This window comes from Equus przewalskii, chromosome 9 (genome assembly GCF_037783145.1).
Source record: "Equus przewalskii isolate Varuska chromosome 9, EquPr2, whole genome shotgun sequence".
Classification (NCBI taxonomy): domain Eukaryota; kingdom Metazoa; phylum Chordata; class Mammalia; order Perissodactyla; family Equidae; genus Equus; species Equus przewalskii.
In genome coordinates, this window is record NC_091839.1 from 22407753 (window position 1) to 22423088 (window position 15336).

Sequence of the window (15336 nt, forward strand, 5' to 3'; positions counted from 1 at the left end):
TCTGTTTTCCACATGCACCTCCCTCCAACTTTGCCAGTTCTTAGATCTTATTTCTTACTCATCTTGCTCTCTTTCACTCTCCTCTAGCCACATCATTCATCTCACTCTTTTCAGAACAAGCCAAACACACTCCCACCTCCACACATCTGAACTTGCTATTCCCTCTTCTGGGAAGGCCCCTCTTTGAGGCATTCAGGCTCAGGTCAAGTGTTATCTAGAATTGCACTAAGTCACTCCTACTCCCTAGGCTGCTTCATTTTTCTTCATTGCATATATCTGATGTCACGTGATCTGTCTATGTGCTCGTGTGGTTAATTATCAGTCTCCCCTTGTTAGACATGAGGACAGGGACTTCATTTTCTTCATGGCTTTGCCTGCAGTGCCCATAGCAAGGCACAACACACTCTATGGATATTTGCTGAGTGAAGGAATGCCCACAGCTCCCTCCATGTCCCCTGCAACCACCCAGTGAAGACCACCAGAACCTTTCCCGAAGACCCCCGTCTGCTCTGGCCTCCTCACTTTGCTTCCTGTCTGTACTGTCACCACTTTGCTGTCTTTTCTCTGCCCAGCAAGATTCTTTCCAATGCAGGAATCAGGTTATGTCATTTCCAGTTTTAAAAGCCTCTAATTGCTTCCCTTTCCGCTTTATACAAAAGCCAGAGTCTTTGTCTTGTCCTAAAAATGCCTCTGTCACATGATCTGGCTCCTGGCAACCTCAGCTGCTTCATTTCCTACCTTCCGGTCCATCATCACTCTCCAATCCACTACATTAGCCTTAGGGCTCTTTTCAGACGGTTAGATTGCATCCCTTTTAGGTAGAGTCCTTATGCTAACTCTGTCCTGTGTTTGAAATGTCCAGGCTCCCTTAGGATCTTTAGGTAGCTGGCTCCTCCTCATCCTTCAGTTCTCAGCTCAGATGTTACCATCTTAGACGTGGCCCATTCCTGCCTAGTCAGTCTAAAGGGGCCCCTCCTCCCTCCCAGGACCCTCGTGTGTCCTACGCACATTGTACTTTTCATATTCGGCAGCATCTTATTCACTTCTTTGCCTATTTATTGTCTGCTCTCCCCCTAGAACGTGGCCTTTGAGGCAACTGTGCCTGTCTTATTCACAGCCATGTCCCCGGTGCCCGTGACCATTATACACAGTCCATAAATAACTGCTGAAGGAAAAATTGAAGGAATCATTACCTTCTTTAGCAATATCTGGGATAAATGCATTTTTCCCATCACAGCCCCCTAGAGGGAGATCTCAGCATGCGGGAGCCCTCATGGGACCCAGATTCACATGTAGAACTGTCAGTGCAAAGAATCCATAACCAGTCTATAAATGAAAATTGGGGTGAGTTTATTCTGAGGCGAATGTGAGGACCATATAGCCCTGGGCCTTCGGGGAAGGAAGGGTGCCAAAGAAGTGGGGTGTACAGAGTGGTTATATACTCTCAAAGGGCATGTTTCACATATGATTGAAAAGTCCCTTTTACAAGAGTCACTTGACTGCCGTCAGTACAGTGATTGACGGACACAGCAGGTAGTGGGCCTGCTGTCTCAAGCTGGGTGGTCACAGGTGGGCACAGCAATCAGTTCCTAGCCTAGGGAAGATGCTTATCCTTAAGGAAATGCCATGTGGGGGAAGTTGCACCTGTATCGTAAGGGCCTTTGTTCTTGTCTTTGGGACATAGTAAATGTTTAAAGCAGATAGACAATGCACGCTCAACAGCCATGTCAGGCCCTTTTAGAAAAACAAACTCAGGCCAAATTAGGTTTACACCAAATGACTTCCTCATATACCTCAATATATCCTATTGCTTGCCATTTTTATTTGTCAGACTTTGCCCGGTGTCTGTCCTGAAACACCCCACCCCAGACTCGTGTCTACGAATCTACAGAGAGATCACGAGGGACGAGAGGCCAGGCCAGCCCTGTCTCTCACTCTCCATGTGTAAGTTTATCTGGGAAATGAGATGAGCTTCTGGAACCCTCTTAGGACTCTTGTTGCAGGAGAGGATCTGACTGTGGTGCCAGCCCCGGAGCAGCTCCCACTCTGCTTGGATGGACACAGCCTGACTCATAGAACCTAGAGCCCGGCGGTAGGTGCTGGGAGCGAGCCCAGATCTGTTGATCAGGGACCCTTGGGTTCAGACTCTGGCCTTCCTTCCAGCTGCCTGCTTGAAGGCATGTCAACAATCGCTATTTGTCTATCACTATCTTTATCTGTGGGGTGAGGCATGTGTCTTCTCCCCTGGGGCAATCTCCTTCAAGTCTCCTTCCAGACACCGCGTGACAGATAGGTATCCGCCTTCACTCAAGATCATAAGGCTCCTTGCTGGCCAGATGAAATTACGTGCCCAGCCTCTGATCAGTGATAATTTACGTGGTAACCTGCAAAGTATAAACCACTTTTGCACGAAGGACAAAATGGTGGACATGCAAGAAAAAAGATTACAAACTGGTACAAACTTCCAGTTAAAAATAAATGAGTCCTGGGGATGGAATGACCAGTATGATGACCATAGATAATAATACTATATTGTCTATTTGAAAGTTGCTAAGAGAGCAGATCTTAAAAGTTCTCATCGCAAGGAAAAAAATATGTAACTATGTGCCGTGATGGATGTTGACTAGATTTATTGTGTTGATCATGTCACAATATACACAAATATCGAATCCTTAGGTTGTTACGCCTGAAGCTGATATAATGTTATATGTCAGTTATACCTCAACTAAAAAAAAGGAAAAGAAGATTGCGACAACATGGATGGGCCTTGAGGGTATTATGCTAAGAGAGATGTCAGACAGAGAAAGATGAGTCCTGTATGATACCATGTACACGTGGAATCTAAAAAAGCTGAACTTGTAAAAACAGAGTAGACTGATGGTTATTAGGGCAAGGAGTCGGGGAATTAGGGAGATGATGTTAAGGGAACAAGTAAATAAATAAGTGCTGGATCTAATGCACGGCATGGTGATTATAACCAACAATACTGTATTATAAATTTCAAAGTTGCCAAGAGACTAGATCTTAATTGTTCCCACCATAAAAAGGAAATAATTGTGTGATGTGATAGAGGGGCCAGCCTAGCTGAGGCTACAATGGCGATCATATTGCAATATATAAATGTATCAAGTCAACAGGTTATACTCCTTAAACTTACACAATGTTAAATATCCATTATTTGTTGTTACGTGCAGTCAAGTTGGCTCCGACTCTTGGTGACACTGTGAATGAGTGCTATGCACGGTGTCCTGTCCTCAGCAGCCCTCCTCAGCTCGTGTAGACTCGGGCTATGGCTTCCTCTACGGAGTCAGTCCGTCTCACATTTGCTCTTCCTCTTTTCCTGCCGCCTCCTACTTTTCCCAGCATTATTGTCTTCTCCAAAGAACCTGCCTTCTCACAATGCGCCCAAAGTAGGAGCGCCTCTGCTTTGTCATCTTTGTCTCCAGCGATAGTTCAGGCTTCATTTGCTCCAGGACCTACTGGTTCATCTTTCTGACAGTCCAGGATATCTGCAGAGCTCTCCTCCAACGTCATATTTCAAACAGATCCATTTTTCTCCTGTCAGCCTTCTTCGCTGTCCAGCTTTCACACCCGAAGATAGTAACTGGGAGTATGAGGGGGTGGATGATCTTGGCCTTGGTCTCTAAAGACACTTCCTTACGCTGGATGATCTTTCCTAATTCTTCCATTGCTGCCCTTCCAAGTCAGTCTTCTCTCCATTTCTTGGCTGCAGTCTCCATTTAAATCGATGACTGAGGGGCCAGCCTGGTGGTGCAGTGGTTAAGTGCGCACGTTCCACTTCTCAGCGGCCTGGGGTTCGCCAGTTCGGATCCCAGGTGCGGACATGGCACCGCTTGGCAAGCTGTGTTGCGGTAGCCGTCCCACATATAAAGTGGAGGAAGATGGGCACCGATGTTAGCTCAGGACCAGTCTTCCTCAGCAAAAAGAGGAAGATTGGCAGCAGTTAGCTCAGGGCTAATCGTCCTCAAAAAAAAATAAGTAAATAAAATAAAATAAATCGATGACTGAACCAAGGGAAACAAACTCTTCAACAATTTCAACGTCTTCGTTGTCTACGTTAAAGCTGCATAGTTCTTCTGTAGTCACAACCTTTGTCTTCTTGATGTTCAAACACAGTCCTGTTTGGGCACTTTCTTCTTTCACTTTTGTCAGAAATCATTCCAAGTCATTGCTGCTTTCTGCCAGGAAGATGGTGTCATCTGCATATCTTACATTGCTGATATTTTTTCCACCGATTTTCACTCCTCCTTCATCTAAGCCTTGCCCAGTTTTTTGTACATGTTCTGCATACAGATTAAACAGAGAGGGAGATAAAACGCACCCTTATCTGACACTTTGCCTATTGGAAACCATTCTGTCTCTCCATATTCTGTCTTGACAGTGGCTTCTTGTCCATAATACAGATCACGTGTCAGGACAACCACGCGCTGAGGCACACCCAGTTCTTTCAGAGCAACTCGGAGCTTTTCATGACCCACACATCAAAGGCTTTACTGTAGCCTATGAAACACAGTAACCTTGTGAAATTCTTTGGAGCACTGTAGTAGCCAGTGACTAATTGCATTCAAATGTCATGTGTCTCTCCCTTTTCAAAATCCAGCTCGGTCATCCAGCTAGGTCATCAGGCATTTCTTGCTTTATATAAGGTAAAAGCCTTTGTTGCAGCACCTTGAACTTTTTTTTACTTGCACGGGAACTTAGAGCCATGGTCCTATAGCTACTGCACCCCTTGGCATCTCCTTTCCTGGGGATGGGATGTATATTGAGCATTTCCAGTCTGTAAGCCATTATTTTGTTTCCCCTATTTGTTGTCATTTTTTTTTTTTTTCTGAGGAAGATTAGCCCTGAGTTAACATCTGCCATCAATCCTCCTGTTTTTTCTGAGGAAGACTGGCCCTGAGCTAACATCCGTGCCCATCCTCCTCCACTTTATATGTGGGACACCTGCCACAGCATGGCTTGACAAGCTGTGCATAAGTCTCTATTCAGGATCCGAACTGGTGAACCCCTGGCCGCCACAGCAGAACGTGCGCACTTAACCACTGCGCCCCTGGGCCAGCCCCATGTTGGCATCTTCTTGTTAGGATTTTAACAGATTCCGTTTCTGTGGCTTGAAATAATTCTATCGATATCCCACCTACCCCTGGTAATTTTTTTCTTCCCAGGGCTCTTAGGGCAGCCTTCATTTCACTTTCTAAAATTATGGATTCAGGGGCCGGCCCTGTGGCCGAGTGGTTAATTTCGCGAGCTCTGCTTCAGCGGCCCAGGGTTCCGCTGGTTCGGATCCTGGGCACGGACACAGCGCCGCTCATCAGGTCATGTTGAGGCGGCATCCCACACGCTACAACTAGAAGGACCCACAACTAAAAATACACAACTATGTACCAGGGGGCTTTGGGGAGAAAAAGGAAAAATAAAATCTTTAAAATTACGGGTTCATCCTCATGTGCATCTCCTTCAAAGGAATCTGTCATCCTTTTGTCTCTTCTGTATAGATCTTCAGAAGATCTATATCCATTATATGTCAATAAAAATAAATTTTTAGGAGCCGGCCCCATGGCGGAGTGGTTAAGTTACACACTCTGCTTCAGTGGCCCAGGGTTCCACTGGTTTGGATCCTGGGCTCGGACATGGCACTGCTCCTCAGGCCGTGTTGAGGTGGTATTCCACGTGCCACAACTAGAAAGACCCACAACTAAAGATATACAACCATGTTCCAGGGGGGTTTGGGGAGAAAAAGCAGGGGGAAAAAAGAAGATTGGCAACAATTGTTAGCTCAGGTGCCAATCTTTAAAAAATAAATTAATTAATTAAATTTTTTTTTTGGAGGAAGATTAGCCCTGAGCTAACTGCTGTCAATCTTCCTCTTTTTGCTGAGGAAGACTGGCCCTGAGCTAACATCCGTGCCCATCTTCCTCTACTTCATATGTGGGACGCCTGCCACAGCATGGCATGCCAAGTGGTGCAATGTCTGTACCCGGGATCTGAACCAGCGAACCCTGGGCCGCCGAATCAAAACACGCAAACTTTGCTGCGTCACTAGGCCGGCCCCTAAAATAAATGTTTAAAAAGTCCAATAAGTCCACCACCCATCCTAGTTTTCCACTTTCTCAATCCCCCACCCCTCTTACCACTTTCTTACACGTTTTTTGCAGAAATTCACCATATACACAAGAATGTATTTGATGGTTAGCAAGTACCAAGATGGCCCAATTTTGAGGCACTGTTGTAAATGCTTTACTGGATTTGAGCCTCACAATAAACATATAGCTGCTAGATGGGTAACACATTTACGAGGTTAAGAAACCCAAATAATATGAAAAGATATTGTTGGACCCAGGGCAGGCCACTCCAAAACATCCCACGGTAGCATATTGATTCTTTTGAACTAAAGTTGCTTGAGAAGCATGAAAGGCCTTCTGAGCCTCCTGTCTCGGTTTCCCCTGAAAGCAGGAAAGAAATCTCTCCTGTGAAAGGTGCTCTCTCTGCATCTTGATCACCAGAACCAGGGAATCCAGGCACCAGAAAGCTGTATAGACAAACCTGGCTAATTTATTACCTCGAGCCTAACCTCTGTCAATTCCTCACTAATTTCCTACCTCAAGTCTAAGTTTCTTCGTCCTGTCATTCCTCACGGATTGACTGTTTCTTTGTGTAAAAGATGTATATATATATCTGTACCACCTGCTTTGTTTGGTCTCTGAGCATCATTGTTCTATGATCTCCAATACGTATGTATCGAACTGGGTTTTTCTTCCGTTTATCTGGTCTTGTGTCAATTTTATTATTAGCCCGGCCACAAGAACACAAGAAGGGAAGAAAGGGGATTTTCCCCGCCCTGCCAATGTACATTAAAAGTCCCGTCCCGGGGGCCAGCCCGGTGGTGCAGCGGTTAAGTGCACGTGCTCCGCTTCTGCAGCCCAGGGTTCGCTGGCTCGGATCCCGGGTGCGGACACGGCACTGCTTGGCAAGCCATGCTGTGGCAGGCGTCCCACATATAAAGTGGAGGAAGATGGGCACGGATATTAGCTCAGGGCCAGTCTTCCTCAGCAAAAAGAGGAGGATTGGCATCAGATGTTAGCTCAGGGCTAATCTTCCTCAAAAATACTTAAAAAAATAAAAATAATAAAAAAAATTTAAAAAGTCCCATCCCAGCTGCTGCCTAAATACTTCATCTCCCTCCTTCACAAGCCAACACTTTGAAGGATTTCTTACGTGTGCTTCCAGTGTTTATGCAAAATCCAGGAAACAGGAAAATATATTCCCATTTTTTAACCTTTCCTCGCACAAATGATGGCGTGATCCTAATCTGTTCTGCGTCTTGCGTATTTTGCTTGACAAGAGATCCTGAAGATTTTCCTGTGTGCTACCCACCTTTGTAAATACCTCAGTTCTCCTCCCATTAGCCATTTGAGTGTGCCGTTTGCTGACTCCAAAGGTGACTGGTACATTTCGACATCTGAAATCCTCTCCAGCGTGGAAGGGCCGTGTGGGATACGTATACCCCGGGGACCAGACCTATGTAGGCAAAACATATGTTCCCTCAGGAATGAGAAGGCCTAGAAAAATCTGTGCAGGGGAATTGGACATGAGAAGTCATTTATAACTCACAGTCACCACCCCCACGTTCCTGTCAACAGTTTTCTCCATCTCGGCATTCCTCTGAATCCCTCCAGATGCCCCTTGTCACTGTCACATACTCTGTTAGTTCTCAGCTTTTTCTCATCTCGGGAGAGACTCAACTTCAGTGTCCACCTCACTTTCACGGAACCTGCGGGTGAATCCTAATTAGCGAGCACACTCCAGCGACAAAGGGGGTCCTGGTCTCCTTTCGTTGCTTCTCATTTCCTCCTCAACAATTCCTTTTGTGCCAAACAATTTCCTGTCCCTTATCATAAGTAACTTTTGACGAACAGATGTCTGAATCTGTTTGGGCGACTATAACAAAATACCACAGACTGGATGGCTTGTAAGCAACAGACATTTATTTCTCACAGTTCTGGAGGTTGGAAGTCTAAGATCGATCACGGCACTGGCGGATTCTGTGTCTGGTGAGAGGGCGCTTTCTGGTCCATGGGTGACATCTTCTCACTGTGTCCTCTCCTGGCAGAAGGGACCAGAGAGCTCTCGGGGGTCTTTTCTTATAAGGGCACTAATCCCATTCATGACAGCTCCACTTTGATGATCTAAGCACGTCCCAAAGGCCCCACCTTCAAATACCATCACACTTTGGACTAAGTTTCAACGTATGAATTTGTGGGGGTGGGTGGGGCACAAACGTTCAGTCCATAGCAACAGAAGTTCTCCGTTTCAAGATAGCCCAGTTTACCACTTTCCACGTACACAATGCTTCTGCATCCTGTTTAAGAAATCGTCACCAATCCCAGGATCCTGACGATGTTTTCCAATGTCTTATTCTTTTTCTTTTTTTTCTTTTTCCTTCTTCTCTCCAAAGCCCTCCAGTACATGTTGTATATTGTAGTTGTGGGTCCTTCTAGTTGTGGCATGTGGGACACCATCTCAGCATGGCCTGATGAGCAGTGCTATGTCCGTGCCCAGGATCTGAACCGGTGAAACCCTGGGCTGCCAAAGTGGAGTGTGCAAACTTAACCACTCGACCACGGGGCCGGCCCCCAATGTCTTATTCTTGAATATGTATGGTTTTATCATTCACAGTTAGACTTAAGAACCATCTAGAAATTTATTTGGGGGTGTGGTGTGGGGTAGGCATCATTGGCTCAACACAACACACACATACACACACACACACACACACATACACACAATCCATCCTCTCTCCTCAGCATCATGCTGTGCCTTTGTTCATAAATCAAGTGGCTTTCTATGTGTGTATCTGTTTCTGAAATCTGTATCCTGCTACATCCGTCTATGTATCTGTCTTTGTGATGATCCCACGTTATCGGCCTCCTCTCCCACCACAGTTCCTCTGTCTCTCTGGGTTCAGCCACGTTATCCTTCTTGCTCTTCCACAAACACAGCCGTTCCATCCCTCTCTCTCGGGGCATTTGCTCCTTCCAGGGTCTGGAATGTTCAGCCTTCTTTAGACTCTCTGGTTCCTCCTGATCCTTCAGGTCTCAGCTCAAATGTCACCCCCTCAAAAGGCCCTTCTCTGACCACTTGGTGTCAACAGAGCCTCAATATCCTCCGTACCCTTTTATTTCGCTGCTCATCAACAACTGTGTATGTGCCTGCTTATTCGTTGCCTCCTTCTTGAATATACGTGCAGAGTAAGAGTGATCCTGTCTGTCTTGTTCACTTGCTGTGTCCCCTGTGCTTAACACGCCACGCAGCACTCACTCTGAATGTGTGAGAAAGAAGGGAGAGAAATGTCCCCCTTCCACGCCTACGATGAACGCATTTTTACCCTCCCGGTCGTCTAGAGGGCAACATAACGTGGATGGGCCCCCACTGGGCCCAGCTCCGCAGACCATCTTGATCTGTTTCTTTGTGTTTTCACTGGTCTAGCCTGTTAACTACAGCTTTAGAGAGACTGGCCCTGTGGCTAAGTGGTTAAGTTCGTGTGCTCCACTTTGGCGCCCCAGGGTTTCGCGGGTTCAGATCTTGGGTGAGGACATGGCACCGCTCATCAGGCCATGCCGAGGTGGGAGCCCACATAGCACCACCAAAGGGACCACAACTAGAATATACACCTATGTACTGGGGGGCTTTGGGGAGAAAAAGAAAGATTGGCAATGGATGTTAGCTTGGGTGCCAATCTTTAAAAAAAAGACAAAGGAAAGAAAGAGACCACACGCGGTGAAAGCCTGGGGTCAGCCCTCGATTCCCCGAATTGAGGTATTTTTACCGAAGTCTCCTGTGTCCTGGGCCCCAGGCTAGATCCCAGAGGGCATGCAGAGGTTATCCTAGCTAGGTGGCCATCCTGGAGGTGACCCCAGTCCCCTGGCCACACTCTGGCTCGCAGAACCTTGATACCCCACAATAGGTGTGGGATAAATCCCATGCGTGTAGATCACAGACACTGGGATGAATTCATCTTGGCCTTCAAGCCTTCAGACTCTGTGTCTGTGATCTTATCTATTTCAGTCTGTGAAAGGGAATTGCGACATTTGCCCAGTGATCGGCTCCCTCAGAGCTCGGTAGGAAAAGGCATCTGCATTCATTTGTCATCATAAGGCTCCTTGCCTGGCAAATTATAAATAGCTCGTTAAAATACATGCATACTTATGTGTTTTGACTTGGTAATATATTTGCCATGGTAGAAGATTCAGAAAATACAAAAAGAAGGGTGGATAGTGAAAGTAAGTCTCTCATCCATACCAGTGCTCCAATTGCCCAGTTCTTCTTCCCTTCTGATCTGAACCAAGTTCTTCTGTATCTGTCCAGAACTTTCCATTGCATATTTTATATAATTTTAGTATATATTATATAGTGTATAATTAGCATGTACTGGCATGAAGCCATCGTTCTAAGTATTTTACATGCATTGAGTCACATAATCTAAACATAGATATAATTTTAAATAAATAATGCATTAATGTTTAAAATTAAAAATTTAAATATATACATGAAATTTCATTTCCACACCTGTACTCTACATCTCACATTTTGCCCTACCTTAGAGGTCACCACTTTTATGAGTCTCTAGTGTATTCTTCCAGTGTTTAGGCAAACAAACATAATAAAATAGGAATACCTATTCTTACCCTTTTTTTTTTTTTTGGTGAGGAAGTTTGGCCCCGAGCTAACATCTGTTGCCAATCTTCCTCTTTTTGCTTGAGGAGGATTGTCACTGAGCTAACATCTGTGCCAATCTTCTTCTATTTTGTATGTGGGACACTGCCACAGCATGGCTTCATAAGCCATGTCTAGGTCCATACCAGGGATCCAAACTGGCAAAGCCCTGGCTGCTGAAGCAGAGCCCACAAACTTAACCACTATGCCACTGGGCCAGCCCCTACCTATTCTTATTTTTATATTTTCTCACACAAAATGTTTCATCCTCATACACTATTCTGCATCTTGCCTTTTTCACTTGAGACAATACCCTGGAAAATTTTCCATTTAGGTAAAGAGAGCTTTCTCGTTCTTTTTTTTTTTTTTTTAGATATGCACATTGTTGCATTATCTGGAGGTACTGCGGTTTATTTATCTAGCCCCCTATAGATGGAGTCTTGATTTACTTCCAATCGGATAAGTGCATTTGGCAGAGGAGTTTTACAAATCAAATAGATTTCCTTCCTCGTTCCCTCAAAAATACAGCCTACGACTTCCAAACTGAAGCCTTCAGTCTATTTTGCTTGAGGACGACGAGAGTCGCCATCTGTTCATCCAATCTGCCTCTCAAAGAAAAGGAAAATTGTCTCCTGGGCATGAAACCTTCTCTCAGGCCTCGTGAAGGGGAATTCCTGAGTCTCCAGCACCAGGGCCGTGACAGCGCCTACCTATCGTGCTCTGGTTTGCAAATGACAGACATCACTTTTGGATCTCAGAAGCAGAGGAGGAACTTACCGGAAGGACACTGAGTCCATCACAGAACACATGGGAAATCTGGGGACCCAGGCTCGGGAATGTGGCGGGAAGCCAAGAAGAGGCCGCGGAGAGAATGTTCCGACCACAGCTGGGGTGGGAAGCCGCCTCAGCCGCCAGATCCACTGGACACGCCCCACTCAACGCTTGACCAATGATGTCTTTTTCCCCTTGCTGCTGCCCTCTTAATTTTCCTCTGTCCTTACCTCTTTCCTGCCTAATTCGAAGTCCCAGGGGGAAGCCTTCAATGGCCTATGCCCGCCTTCCAGGGAGTAGGAAGAAGGCAGGTCTAGCTCCTTTAGTCTTCCCAATAAGTCAGAAGCCAGCTCCCTCCTTGTGCCCACAGTGGGGAATTACCCCCTCCCAAAATAAGTTGGGGGTTTAGATATTAGGAAGACCCCAAAATATCAGACATTGTCTACGGTGTTTATATATGCTGAATTCCTGCAAAGAGCAAAGAGCGCGCTGAGAAGTAGGGGCCTTAGACACCAGCCCTGTCACCAGGGACCAGAGAAATCCCTTCCCAGAGAAGGAGGCCTGGAGAGTCACAGATGGCTAACAGCTTCAGGAACTATAACTTCCTATTTATTCAGTGTTTTTCTTTTCTTTTTCTTTTTTTTTTAAAGATTGGTACCTGAGCTAACATCTGTTGCCAATCTTCTTTTTTTTCTTCTTCTTCTTCTCCCCAAAGTCCCCCAGTACATAGCTGTATATTCCAGTTGTGGGTCCTTCAGGATCTGCTATGTGGGATGCTGGCTCAGCATGGCCTGATGAGCGGTGCCATGTCCTCGCCCAGGATCCGAGCTGACGAAACCCTGGGCCACCGAAGCAGAGCGCGTGAACTGAACCACTCGGCCACAGGGCCAGACCCTCAGTGTTTTGCTTTAAAAAAAAAAAAAAATTAACAGATATTAAATTTTGTCAAATACTCTTTTAGCATATTGGGAATGGTCATATTTTTTTCCTACTTGGCTCTGTTAATATGACAAATTTTACTAATGGTCTCCAAATATGAGTCATGCTGGCATTCCTGGAATAAATCGCGCTTGGTCACAATGTATTATTTTTGTGAAATACTGCTGCGGTCCGTATGCTAGTACAGATTGACCCCCTCCAAGACACCGTTCCATTCCGAGCCTGGAGAACTCAGGACTTCAAGGCTGTGCTGTGCAATGTGGTCGCCGTGCTGAGAGCCCGAAATGGAGCTAGTGAGACTGAGGAACTGAATTTTAAATTTTATTTACATTTAACTAATTTAAATCTAAAGGCTGATACTTGCTCAGCTATTGGATAACTTTTAGTATGTTTGGATAGCTCGGGCTTGTGAATTTAGTTTTTTAACTGTGTATTTTATGAATTTCACCTACAGAGTAAGCAGTTCCCTTTGAAAACTTAACATCTGAAATGAGATATTAGGAAGTGCAAAATACACGCCAGATTTTAAAGAGAGTTCAGGCCACCGTCCTCTTCATGACCAACGACTGGGGCTCATTGAGAAATTTTTTTCATATCATGCAAAACATATTAATAATTTGGGTTAAATATAATAGACTTTTAAAGTTAACTTCACCTATCTTTTCACTTTTTAAAAATGTGGGGGCTGGCCCCGTGGCTGAGTGGTTAAGTTCAAGCGCTCTGCTGCAGGCGGTCCAGTGTTTCGTTGGTTCGAATCCTGGGCGCGGACATGGCACTGCTCATCAAACCACGCTGAGGCAGCGTCCCACATGCCACAACTAGAAGGACCCACACCGAAGAATATACAACTATGTACCGGGGGGCTTTGGGGAGAAAAAGGAAAAACATAAAATCTTTAAAAAAAAAAAGATGAAATTAAAAAAAAAATGTGGCTACTAGAAATGTTTAAGTTCTATTTACGGCTCCCACTATTTTTCTATTGGACAGCCCGGCTCTAAGGGAAGCGGAAATCCATTCACAGGCTTTGGTGACAGACGGTCTAAGCACAGGAGAAGCTCCTCAGAGGGGAGGGGTTGCTTAGAAACTGAAAATTCTAGAGATGCCCTTTGGAGGATGGTCATGGTCATTGATGCTCTCAGTCACTGTGAGGCATGGAGGACATATGGAACTGGGTGCCTGTGAGGATTCCTTCAGCCCAACCCAGTCCAGCAAGTGTGGATCTGCCAACAGTCCACTCCAGGGATATTTGGATAATTCTATTTATGACACTCAATCATTCTTTAAAAAGGGCGGGTGCTCAGGGTATTAACTATCTTCCATTTTCTTCTCCTGTTCCATTCTGAACTCTCCAGTCTGCTCCATTATTCTATTCGTCTAGCTTTGTGCCAATATCACACTCACTTAATTACTTGGCTTCATAAATCAGTCTTTATACCCAGTAGCATAAGTTTTTGAGCTTTGTTATTCCTCTTCAAGATTGGCCAGGCTATTCTTTTTTTTTTTTTTCTTTTTAACCATTGTGGTAAAATACACGTAACATAAAATTTACCATTTTAACCATTTTTGAGTGTATAATTTACTGTCACTAAGGTCATTCTCATTCTTGCGCAACCGACACCACTACACATGGCCAGAACTCTCTCATTATCCCAAACTGAAACTCTGTATCCAGTAAACACTAACTCCTATTTCCCCTCCCCCAGCCCCTGGTCATTACCGTTCTACTTTCTGTCCCTGTGAATTTGACCACTGGGTGCTTCATATGAGTGGACTCATACAGTATTTGTCCTTTTGTGTCTGGCTTCTTTCACTCTGCATAATGTTCTGAAGGTTCATCCATGCTGTAGCATGTGTCAGCATCTCATTCCTTTAAAACACTAAGTTTGGGGGAAGTTATTACCCAGCAGTTGGTGACTAATCCAGAGATGTACAGAAGTTGATGAATTTGAGAGAGAATATAGGAGGTAAAAGTGACAGGACCTGGCGTTGAGCTGGACGTGGGAAGATATGGGAGATGACAATATCAACGATGACTCTTGGAATTTTGGCTTGTACAACAGGATGAAGGGTGGTGAAATTTACCGGTGAGATATGGTGCACTGGAAGGGACCAGGATTTGGAGCAAAGATCATGTGCTAATTTTGGATGTATTGAGTTTGGGCTTTTGCGACATCCAAGTAGAGGCTAATTGAGCACCTGGATACACATGTCTGGAGCTCAGAGGACAAATCTGGGTTGCACTATATTCCTGTGAGTTGTAGCAGAGGTTACCAGTAATTTCCCCAATTTTTTTTCCTCTATAATAAAAGATTTATCTGGGTATATGTTTCCCCCACTGAAGATTCTATTTCCTGGTCTCCCTTACAGCTATATGTGGCCATGTAACTAAGTCCTGGGCAAAGGCATATGTATAGAAGTGACCCGTGCAATTTCAGGATCACACACTTAAAAAGAAACACACCAACCCCTTACCATTCTTTTCCTGCTGGCCACAATGCCAACACAGTGGTATGACCTGGATCATATGTTAGATCCCAAAAGGAAGCCCTTGTTGAAGATGACAGGGCAACAAGGGAGAATGACTCCTTGAGACCGTGGAGGTATCACGTCAACCTTGGATTGCTAGCTCTTGGACTGCTACAAGAGACAGAAACATACCATTACCTTGTATGCGCTTATATTGTCCAATATGGTAGACATTAGCCACATGTGGCTACTGAGTATTTGAAATGTGGCTAGTGTCACAGGTTGATAATATTTTTGATATATAGTCATGCGTTTCTTAACAACTGGGATACCTTCTGAGAAACCTGTCACGAGGCAATTTCATCACTGTGCAAACATCAGAGAGATACTTACACAAACCTAGATGGTAGGGCCTGCTACACACCT